This window comes from Vigna unguiculata, chromosome 3, assembly GCF_004118075.2.
Source record: "Vigna unguiculata cultivar IT97K-499-35 chromosome 3, ASM411807v1, whole genome shotgun sequence".
In the NCBI taxonomy this organism is placed as follows: Eukaryota; Viridiplantae; Streptophyta; class Magnoliopsida; order Fabales; family Fabaceae; genus Vigna; species Vigna unguiculata.
In genome coordinates, this window is record NC_040281.1 from 23319830 (window position 1) to 23331807 (window position 11978).

Below are 11978 nucleotides of genomic sequence, written 5' to 3' on the forward strand. Positions count from 1 at the left end.
GCCAGGGATTCTTTCAACTCTTTAAAGGATATTTCACATGTCTCATCCTATACAAACTTCTTCGCTTTCTTCACCAATCGTAGCATGGGATGCACCTTTTTTGCCAACTTTGGCATGAATCCTGATAGCACTGTCAACTTACCTATTAGCCTTTGTGCTTCTCGAACATTAGCTGGACTTCGCATGACCATCACTGCCCGACATTTGTAAGGATTAGCCTCAATGCCTATGTGGGTTAGCATGAACCTTAGGAAATTTTCGCTAGTTACCCCGAACACACATTTGTCGGGGTTCAGCCTCATGTTATACTTGCGAATAGCTGCGAACACTTCCTCCAAGTTCCTGACGTGTTGCTCAAGTGAATCCAACCTCACTACCACATCATCAACATAGACCTTCATACATCTCCTAATGAGGTGTCAGAACACTTGATCCATTAATATCTAATAAGTTGCCCCCGCATTCTTCAAGCTAAAAGGCATAACTTCATAATAAAAGTTAACTTCATCTGTAATGAATGCTATTTTCTCCTTGTCATACGAGTACATTTGAATCTGATTGTACCAAGAGTAGGGCATTGAGAAACTAAGCAATTTATGACTATCTGTCCCATCCACCAAACTTCTATGCTGGGCAACGAGGATGTGTAAGACCCGTAGAATTTAATTAATTAATTAATTAATGCGGGAGGGGAAATAATTATGACATTAAATTATGGTTGGTATGACGTGGAAAAGTACTAGCTCATGTGGTGTAAAGTACTTTGATTGTGCGAGAGGACTTGGATTCGAGTCCTATGTATGCTAACTTTTGATGTTATGGTTTTATTATTTAAATCTATGAAAACATGTTCTTGTATATTATGATAATTGAATTATGATTTCTAGCAAGAACTATGAATTGGTTAAATGGTTTGATATAGATTTGGTGATTGCATGGTTATGGGTTCAAGCCTTGGAGAGCTTACATTAATTTTATATTTTTTTGGCATTTTGGATGTGACTTGAATATGGAAAGGTGGAAAGGAAACCTAAGGGAGTTGGCAGCCAAAGGGGGGTTGGAAAGGCAGCCGTAAGGGGGGAGTTGAATGGCACAATATGTCTTATTCAATGCCATTTTCGTTTTGGGTAATTAAACACTTAGTTTAGGCACACTTTAAAAAGGAAAATTAGGTTAAGAGCTAAGGTTTGACAAGTTGGGAAGCATACCAGAGAGAGAGCACGAAAATCTGAGTGTTGTGAGACTTGAGGGAAGGGTTGTGTCGCTGAATAGTGAGGAAGCAAGGAAGGTGGGTGATCACAAGGGGAACCTTACAATTGTCAAGCTTAAGCGAAGGAGAACCAGGTTAGGGGAGCTGGTCTCCGCTTTTGACTTTGTTATTACTTTATTTCTCGAATAATATGTTAGTCTTGATGAATGATCATTGCTGTTCTGGTAAAATTCTGGGTTCTGGGAAATTTCTAGAAACCGCCTGGCAGGCTCTACATAGCCGCCAGGCGGCTCATATGTGTGTGTGTGATTTTCTGGGTTCCTGAAGGAACCGCCTGGCGGTGAAACCCTGTACCGCCAGGCGACGCAAACCTGTCACTATGTTTCTGGGCGTTCTGTTGAACTGCCTGGCATGGCGGTGATGAATTCCTGCCAGGCGATACGAGCCCGTTGAGCTCGATCTTTCTGTGTTTTTGGGGGGTTTTGGAGGGAATTGATCGAGGAACTCGAGGAGGAGTGGTACCAGGGACGATTAAACTTGATTGTTTGTGTAATCCAGCGAAATGCATGGTTTGATTTGATGAAACAGTGTAATGAAATGGTTAGGGTGAGGGTATTAGCAGATTGGTAGGATTAGGATTTACAAAAGTTAATTATAATGTAACTGGTTTGTTGGAAATTAGACTATGTAGTGCAGAGTAACATTATCATCGGGTTCTTAGAGAAAATGGGTTGCGAAAGAGATAAGAGAGCCTTCAAATTTGAAGGGGATCATTACGCAGGGGCTGTGAGACTGGGAAATGCCCAGAAATCTTTGTGCCGCCAAGCGCTCTCGCGGCAGTGAGACTTGGGTGAGTGGTCGCGTGAAACAGTGAGGGTAGTGGCTGTATTGGAAAACAAGTTGGAGGGTGAAGAGGAAAGATGTGAGGAGAGAGTATGGGAGGAGATTATATGATTTGGAAAGAACAGAAGGATAAGATGCAAACTACTGGAGGTGTAATGGTTGTATAGAATAAAAATTAATGTCGCACTAATGAACCTGAGGTTCGATAAATCAGAATTTTGTGTTGGGTAATAACGACTGAATGGGGAGAACTTAAAGTTAATTAATAATGCTAGCTTTGGATCCTGAGAGCAAAGGTAGTTATCAAAATGGTGAGAGATATTGGCCCTAGTACTACTGTATTCATAGCTGGATAAATCAGAGGGTAACAGGGGTAGGAAATGCTTAAGGGTACGTCTCATATGTTAAATAATAGAGTTAAACCAGATTACCCTCTTATAAGTAGGGGTAGCGAACCCAAATGGAAGTGTAGAGTTTGTGTAATGGGTAAGTTATTGGGAGTGTGTGTAAGATGATTAGAAAGAAATTACATAATGAAGTTGGTTGAATTGAGTCATGGTGTATTCTGGTCGAGCAATCTAAAGATAGTACTGTGCAACTTACTGATATGGCGCCTGGCGGCGGGGTTGAGATCGCCAGGCGATAGCCAATACACAAATGGCTCTGGAGTGAGTGGCGCCTGGCGGAGAGGGATATTCCGCCAGGCGAACGAAGCAATAACAGTGACGTTTAGGAGCGTTGGCCCCGGGCGGTGGCGACGAAACCGCCGGGCAGTGGCGACTAGGATCATGTGTTTTGAGGCGCTTAGCGCCTGGCGGTACGTGTCCCCCGCCAGGCGATTTATACTGTTGCAGCTTTGAGTTTTGATTATGAATTTGTGATCTATAGTGCGTCTAGTGATGCTTTAAGGGTGAGATTGCTGGTGTTCCTTGAGTTGTGACTCGGAACGTATCCCTTGAGTTGTGGCTCGGGATAGGGGTTAAGGACGTGATATTCCTCGAGTTGTGGCTCGGAATAGCATCTCTTGAGTTGTGGCTCGGGATGGCGGATGAACACGAGGAACACTTGAGTTGTGGCTTGGGTTGGCGAGTGTTGCCGGTGTGAGTGTGCTGGTTGTGGCTAGTACGGATGGGTCCAAATAGATTGCCCTTCTCAGTTGTTGGCTGACGAGTTTGGTAGTCTTGGGACAATACGGGCTTTGTTCGTATATGGGAACTCTACTTGGCGTTGCGGTGTATGATCTGTAGCATGTTTTCCCGCACGTGCTCTATCGGTTGTGGCCGATAGGTATGGCAGCAAGTCACCTTGAAGTAATCCTTAGACGTTGTAGAACACGAATAATCCGATTGGGAGTCAGATGGTAGGAATTAAAGAATAGGGCAATGTGAGATATTTATGTTATGTATGGTCGCTTGTGTTTATATGATTATATTTCTGTAACTTCACATATGTGATTTAATTGTTAAGCTCATCCTATCTGCGTGTGTGTGGCGATGATCGTGTACGCGGTACACGGAAGCAGATTCTGTTGATGCAGGTGGCTCAGGTGACGCTTAGCCGCGGAGAGGGGTTAGACTTGGGAAAATGCTTATGTTTTCTTTATTGCCTTTGAAAAAAGTTGTAAACCCTGATGGGTAATTTTATAACATTATGGTGTTGGTATTCATAGACTTTATTCGATGGTTTAATAAAGTTTTGAAATTTTCCCGCGTTTTGGAAAAATGAGGTATTATTAAATGCGCGCGGTTTTAATTTATTTCTTTTATTTATTTATAAATCAGTAATATCCTGACGGGATGTTACAGGATGTATCCTTAAGGAAGCTTTTGTTAAGGTCAGTGTAATTAGTGCACAACTTCCACTTTTCGTTAGACTTTCTAACTAGTACAATGTTGGCCAACCAAGTCATGTAGGTGGCCTCTTTGATGAATCTCGCGTCCATCAACTTCTGCACCTCTACTCGAGCCACCTCCCTCTTTTCACCTCCAATTTTTCTTCTCTTATGGGCCACCGGTCTTGCCTCAGGAAAAATGGATAGCTTGTGGCTTAGAACTTGGGGATCGATACCTGGCATGTCAGCGACGCTCCAGGCAAACAAATCAAAATGCCACTACAATATCTGTTGGGCCTCCGTATCATTGACAAAGGCTTGCCCAACGTGAGTATACTTATGTTCACTATCAAATTGGTATTTTATCGTACTTTCAATTGGTTCTACTCTTACTTCGTCATTTAGACGAGAGTCTAAGTCTACCTCATCTCCTCCTATCACATTTTCAATATTGTGCACCGGTCGTCGGGGAGTTGACTTCAGCATTACCTTAAAATTGTTTGTGTAACATTTGCGCGCCATGGGTTGATCTATGTGAATCATAATCACATCACCAAGTGGATGGAAACTTCATTGCCAAGTGGTAAGTTGACAGCACTACCCCTAGCTCGTTTAGGGAGGGTCTCCTTAGTGATATGTTGTAGGAAGTGTGAGCATCCAATATGAGATACCTGATCTTCACCGTTCGCGTCGCCCTTCCCTTTTCAAACTTGGTAAGAAGATCAATATAGCCCTTGGTATCCACGCGCTATCCCGAGAAGCCTATAATCGGTTCCGAATATGATTGAATCTTTTTATCCAACATCTTTAACTTTTAAAAGTACTCCAATACAAGATATCTACCAAACTGCCCTAATCTACTAACATTTTTCGTACTGCAAAGTCCTTAATCTCTATTGAGATTACTAATGGATCATTATGTTATAGGTCAATTGCCAGGAAATCCTCATCACGAAACGTGATTGGAGGCATATGGCTACGAGGACATATGGACACAATGTTCACACTTTGTATTGCCTTTACGTACTTTTTCCTAGCCGATGTGGATGCGCCGCCTCTTGCAAAGCCTCTAGTGATAGTGACAGTTATGAGATCATCTTGTAGGGCCTCTTCCAGAATTCTCGCCCTGTTTGATATGAGAGACGTGTATTTGTTATACTTCGGCTGCTTGTGTTCCTTGAACCTGTTTCCCGGCCGAACAACTAGCATCTTGTCCTTCTCTGGGTACCTTTGGTCGGCATTTTCTGCACTAGTGGTGCTGTGAAACTCCTTGAGTTCCTTTATCTACATGAACTTAGTCGCTCTCGTCTTAAGTTCATCGAGATCAACTACAAGCTTCTTACATAAGCAATCAACAAATGTGTCTGGCCTTAAAGTTGTAATAAGATGGTGTATCGCCACCTCTGGATTCAAGTTACTGAATATTTAGCGAAATCTTTGCAAACTGCTCCATAAACTCCCTCAAGGATTCTTCCTTTTCCTGGCGTATGTTCACGAGGGCCAGGGAGGTAAGACAATGAGGCTTGTTAGTGGCGAACTAAATGTTGAAACATGTTGTCAACGTTTCGAAAGAATCAATCGAGTTAGGTGGGAGTCTCGTATACAAATTGAGGGCAGGGCCTTTTAGAGATGTTGGAAAGATACGACAAAGGATTGCGTCTTCCGAGGTGTACAATCCTACCTAAATGGTGAAAACATTGATGTGCTCCTCTGGGTTAGTGGTACTATCGTACTGACTCATGGTTAGTCCCTTCTACTGTCTTGGGAGCTCGACATCCAGGATCCCATCCATGAAAGGATAACGTCTCGATGCCCCTATTCTCACCCCTGTTTGGTTGGTATTGGTCTGTGCCCTAGACCCTTCCTGTCTTAAGTTGGGAATCTTTCAATAAAATATCTAAGGGATGATTGAACTCACAAAAGCATACCTTATGTAAACACAGACCCTTACTTTATAGTACCTGCCATTAACCCTGACTTCATTACCTCTTTATTACTAATAACTCTTCATCAATGGCGCATCGTAATTGTCGAACATTGCGCTGTATTTTCTCACTCAACCTAGAACTACCGTTGCCAACACGCCTATACACTGCTCGCACTAGGCGAGGACATTCACACCCCTTGCTTGGTCCGAGATATACTTGACCTTCTACGTTGCCTAGCTAGGCCGAGATATATCTGACCCCCTATGCTCTCATGTTCCCACCCCTCCTCCTAGCTCCTTTGTACACCAGTTCCTCTATACACCAGCACACTTGTACTAGCTCCTTTGTACATCAGCCTCTCTGTACCAACTCCTTTATACACCAACCCCCCTATACCAGCTTTTATGTACACCAGCCCCCTTGTACCAGCTCCTCTGTATACCATCCCCTCTATACCAACTCGTCCATACACCAACACCCTTGTACCAACTTCTCTGTACCAGCTCTTTTGTACACTAGCCCCTCTGTACTAGCTCCTCTATATACCAGCCTCCCTGTACTAGCTCCTCTGTACACCAGCCCCTCTGTACCAGTTCCTCTATACACTAGCTCCTTCGTACATAAGCCCCCTGTACACATTCAAAAACATAAAACATAGAATTGAAACATAAAGCATTAACCCTACTTTCTTACATTCTAAGGAGTTTCTCAAAATGATAAAGACCAACTAAATTGCAAATAACAAAAAGACATACTAAAAACACATTTGAAAATAGATCTGGAACATATTACGATTACTTGTCATTGATAGAAACATCAATTTCAACATCCTGACACCCCTTTTGTGCATGGAAAACGATAACATTTCCCTTCTTCAATTCTTGAGCACTACAAAACATCTTCCACCTAGCTCTACTCTTAGTGGACCTCTTTGGGGAATTTTAGATGAGTATCTTACACTTAATCTTCTTTTAGCTTCCCTTGAGTACGACGTATGTAAGCTTCCACTTTCGCACATAGTCTGCAAATTCAGTTTGAAGAACGTAACAAATTTCACAAATAGAATTTAAAACAGAAAAAGTCATTGCACTTTAGTTGGTATTAAGCAAGGTAAAATCAGAGAAAACCATTTAAAACAACATTACCAGATGGCTTCCTCTACATTGTGCTTCAGTGAGTGTAATCCATAATACAGAAATTATGGTTTGCCTTGCCTCTTCAAGGTAGAATCTCTCTATAAGTGAATCCTTGCATTGGCCTAGAAGAACTATTACTTGGAAAAAACAGTAGCCCACGTACCTTTAGAAAAAAAAGTGACAACAAAATAGTTAAATGTAAAAGAAGTACAAAAAAGTATAAAATGTTTCGAGAAAAATAATGAAATGAAAAAAAGAGACCTAAAGATGACATGTTGAGATGTTAAAAAATTTTCTAAGGTCCCACCAGCCTTTCGTAAGTCTTGGACGGTGCACATCTCTATTGTAAATAACCACAACTTTGTTATCTAATTCATCTACCAAAACCCATTCTTCTAGGATTTCTTTGACAAAAAATGAAGCAAAAATCATGTCGACAACACCTTTATTCTCCATCTTTCAAAATTATTTGAACAAATACAGTTAGAAAAAGGAAAGGAAAAGAAGAAATAATGAAAACGAAGAAGAAATGACAAATCTGAAAATAAACAACAAAGGAAAGGGAAAGAACACGAAACATTACCTCATTTTCAAAATGAATGGTACAAAATTCACCTCTAGTAAACCTAGCACATATTGCTGCAGAAAATTCCATTCAAGGATAACAAAGAAGCACACAAAAATTGAAGGAGGGATGTAGAAATGAGAATACTAAAAAAGAAGAAGCTCAAAGCAGGTATTTAAAAGAATCTTTTGACTGTTTGTATTAAGACTTAACTTTCCCCAAAATAATTTGAAATCAATCAGTCAATAAAAAAAGTTGGCTTTTGGCTTTCCAATAATAATGATGTAGAATAATAAATTTTACTTTTTTTAATGTATAATAACCGACACTTGTAAAATAATAATTTTAATTTTTCTAATGTATAATAACTGGTACTTGGCTAACTTGTGGCACTGACACTTGGCTTATTCCTACTTATACTTGCATTAGCCATCTAACAACAACTACCACTAAAATATTTGTTTTGATAGTTTTATAATCACTATGAAATTTCTCAATTCATTCATAAAATACACAGCTTTTACCATAATTGTCTTTCAAAAAATTGTAAAACGTAATTCAGATTAAGAAAATGAGATTCATGCTAATAATGGTTCAAAAAGAGTTTATCATGCTCCTTTCCATTTTGAATAAAATGAAATTCATTTATTAGTTGTTAAAAATTCCTAAAGTGTAATAATTTTAATTAGCCAAGCTACAAATTTAACCAAAACTACATCACCAAAATTAACCACATACTAAATGCTAACAAAAACAGAAATCTAAGAAATTCACACCATTTGTCTACTTGATTAGTATCCTAGAATCAATAAATGTTTGCTTTATAGTAAATGAAAACGTGAATCTAAGATTAGAGAGTGGTTTCCACTTGTGAAAGGTAGATAAATGTTTATTGTTCCAAAGCATGCAAAACCATTCGTCTACTTTATTAGTATGCCAGAATGAATAGATGTTTGCTTCATAGGAAATTATATATACCATAGTATTTTTGTATGGGGCAAGGGTTGCAACTGATTGCATTTTCATTTCCAACTGGATTAATAACGAAATCAATTCTATAACCATTACAAAAAAAATTGTTAAATACGATGATTATTTGGAGTATAAAATGGCAGTTACGACTGCTATATTTTGCGCATATGGTGGGTACAAGTACCGCCATATATCCTGCCGCGACAATGAATAATATGACAGTCTTGGGTGAAACGTCGCAACACCCACAATTAAATGTACTGTGAAAATAATAGCAGTTTTGACCGTCATATTTTGTGTGCAAATAATGATAGTCAAAATCATAATAATTTATTTATTTTAAAGGAATTCTAATGCGAAATACGACAACTACAAATGCCATTATTATCACTATATTAACACGTTACACGACGTTTCAACTGCCATAATTTGAATCTAAATTTTTTTAAATCATTTTTTATTTAACATGCTTTCCATAAAAATTTAGAAAAGTAAAAAATCACATAGACAACATTTCAATGATTAATATTTTCATTCGTAATTCATATTAAAGAAGTTGATATTATGGAACACCATCCAAAAGTTTGCATATTGAAAAATAAAACCAAAAAAAAAAAATCCTACACATTATTATCATACATTTTTCTAAATTTCTATAGTTATGTTCCTATAGCTATGTTCTTAACTAGTCTTTTCTGCCCCGCTTGATCTTCTTATTCCAATAGTGATGGATAGAGCACCACTTCCAACATCGGGTACCTATAATAGAAAAAAGAACTTATAAGCCATTCAAATATTCAAATTCACATGTGTATTATGATAAACTTATATAATTTCTTTTTGAAAAAATATGTTTCCTGTTACAACAGAACATGAGACCAATATGGAATCATCCATTTTAGCTAAACCCGAGACTTGAAAATGTAAATCTTGTTCTTATCATTCCAATAAACACCTACAAAATAAATATATATATATATATATATATATATATATATATATATATATCTCCTATGAGAGTTTTCCGTTACAGTCTAATTTATTCTAAATACCCCAAATTCAATTTAAATATTAGTCAAGTATAGAGTTATAATAAGTGTGATATTGAAATCTAATTTAAGAATGCACATATAATTTCTTAGTAGCCAACCATGCACATAATATGGTTTGTTCATGAAAATAAGTGTGCCGAATAATATGATTAACCATATACTAGGTTACACATATTCTGATTATGATTCAGGTCTATCATATATCAAATGTATTAAAATAAGCACAATTACAAGCATGCTTTACTTATCTAGTATGTGCATGGCTGTGAAAAGTGTTAAGATGTTACAAAATATGATACTAAATAAGCCTAATTTGGATATATAGATATATGACCCATGTATTGTTCTAAGTCACTATAATTTTATTTATATTGTTTAAACAAGCAAACCAATTTTTAGTGATACGATAGTAGACAAAAATATGTGTTAGGAGTTTGGATTTTCTTTCTATGGGAAGAATAGACTCAAATATGTAACATTCACTTCTCTCACTTATTAGGAGGATCAAACTGTGATGAGAGTGTTTATTGTGAGGAATATGTATACTTTTTAGGATGAGAGTGTTTATATTGAAAGGGTTTCATATTTTAGTATGTTTTTTTTTTCTGTGTGTAAAAGGTAATTACAATGAAAAACACCCTTTTAAGGATTTGGAAAAAGGGTAATCTAGAATTAAACAAAAGAAGCTTGTGGTGTTTATTTATGTGCATATGTAAGATGCATGGTGCGGCACATAGACATGGGTGACGCAACGTGGGGGAAGCAACTTGGGTTAATGGATAGTTTATTTTATTTCTAGCACAATCTGTGCCACTTGTTACATAGATCAAACCATTGTTTTAATATAAAACAAGCAAAAAAAAGAAAGTTTAGAAGAACCCTCTTCTTCTGAAAAAATAGGTGTGCAATAATAATTAACCCCCTTACAAATCAAAGATTATAGTTTCTACTTTTATGGCTTAGCACTAATAGATATGATGAATCAACCTTTATCCTTTTTTGGTTTCTTAAACCTGTTTCAAATTCGTATTCAAATAGGCTAGGCTTTGGTTCTCATTGTGGGGCAAAACCAGTATGAAATCACACAATTTCACAATGAAATTTATAGAACTAATTTTCCAATTTTTATCCAAATACACATTCAAACTCACAATAACAGGGTAACAAATTTCAAACAAACAGATGTTAGGAACCCATATCCTATGCTTAAATATGTTGCCTTGCAAATCGATTTCGCAACCCCACTCATTAAATCCCTTCGTTTCATTTCCAAGTATTTCATGAATTCAAATCAATCGAACAAATAACCAACACACATCACATCATCAGCAAAAAGGTGATTTTATTTTCACTATTGAAGAATGGTGCACTAACTTGGGGAAGAAGAAGAAGAAGTGGGAACTCCATTGGGGTAAAAGTTCTAACTGATGTAACAATTTTGAAGATAAACTGCGCGAAAATGGAGTAGCCACACTGATCCTTAGCCTGTTCCGCAACACTCCTCATACAAACCCCACAATATGCATTTCCCAAATTACCCTCGCACTATCCCAACACATAGAGGCTCTGGTAAATCCCGGTGTAGAACAAGTTCCCACTACTCTGCACATCGTTCTCCACCATCCCAAACGCCGTATCCTTCCTCGCCTCGAACCCCCCACCATCAACCACCTTGTGGGCACCGCAGACCTTGTACAACAGTTGTGTCGTCGCAACTTGCTTGAACCCGACCACCTTGTACCTCAAATAGCACCCACTGAGCTGGACTCGCGTCGTGCAACCGCGTCGTCGCACAAGCAACCCAGCATGTCCGAAATTTGTTCCACGCAGCTATGGCAGTCAGAGCCAGTGAGGTCTCCTCGGCATTAGTACGCGCCAGTGAGCCCATTCTGCATAGTCACAATGAGGCATTCTGGAAACAACTAGGTGTTGGCTGAGGGTGGGGATGATTGAGTGGATTTTCTAGGTTTTGTCTTCACTTTGTCTTGTCTCCTACAAACACTATATTAAAATTCAATTTTTATTTGGTAATAAAAAAATTAATTAAATGAGAGATGAATAAAAAAAGTATTGTGAGGAAAAGATAACACCACGAAAAAGATGTCTGCCAAGAAAGATGTATAATGGGAGTATAATGACGCTTGTAAATGCCATATTTTGCATACAAAATGTGGCAATTATAAAATTGTCGTATTATAAAGCAAATTATGGCAGTTTTTCATAACTACGATATTAAAACCACCATATTTATCTCAATTTTTTGTAGTGAACTTGAAACAAACTAACAAGCTCCATGATCAGATTAAGATATTTAGCAATCTTTAGAAAATGCAACATAAATCCACACCAAACATGTAATCAGTATACAACATCAACTACGTGAGAGATAATCACCCAAAGAGGATTTCAACATAAAAAATTTACATCGATGAAAAACTTCA

General features: G+C 38.1%; 1 pseudogene; it reads right to left on the bottom strand.

The window, feature by feature from the left end:
- Nucleotides 1–10660: 10660 nt before the first annotated feature.
- On the bottom strand, nt 10661–11432 carry LOC114175179 (annotated as a pseudogene).
- Between the last annotated feature and the right edge of the window lie 546 nt (nt 11433–11978).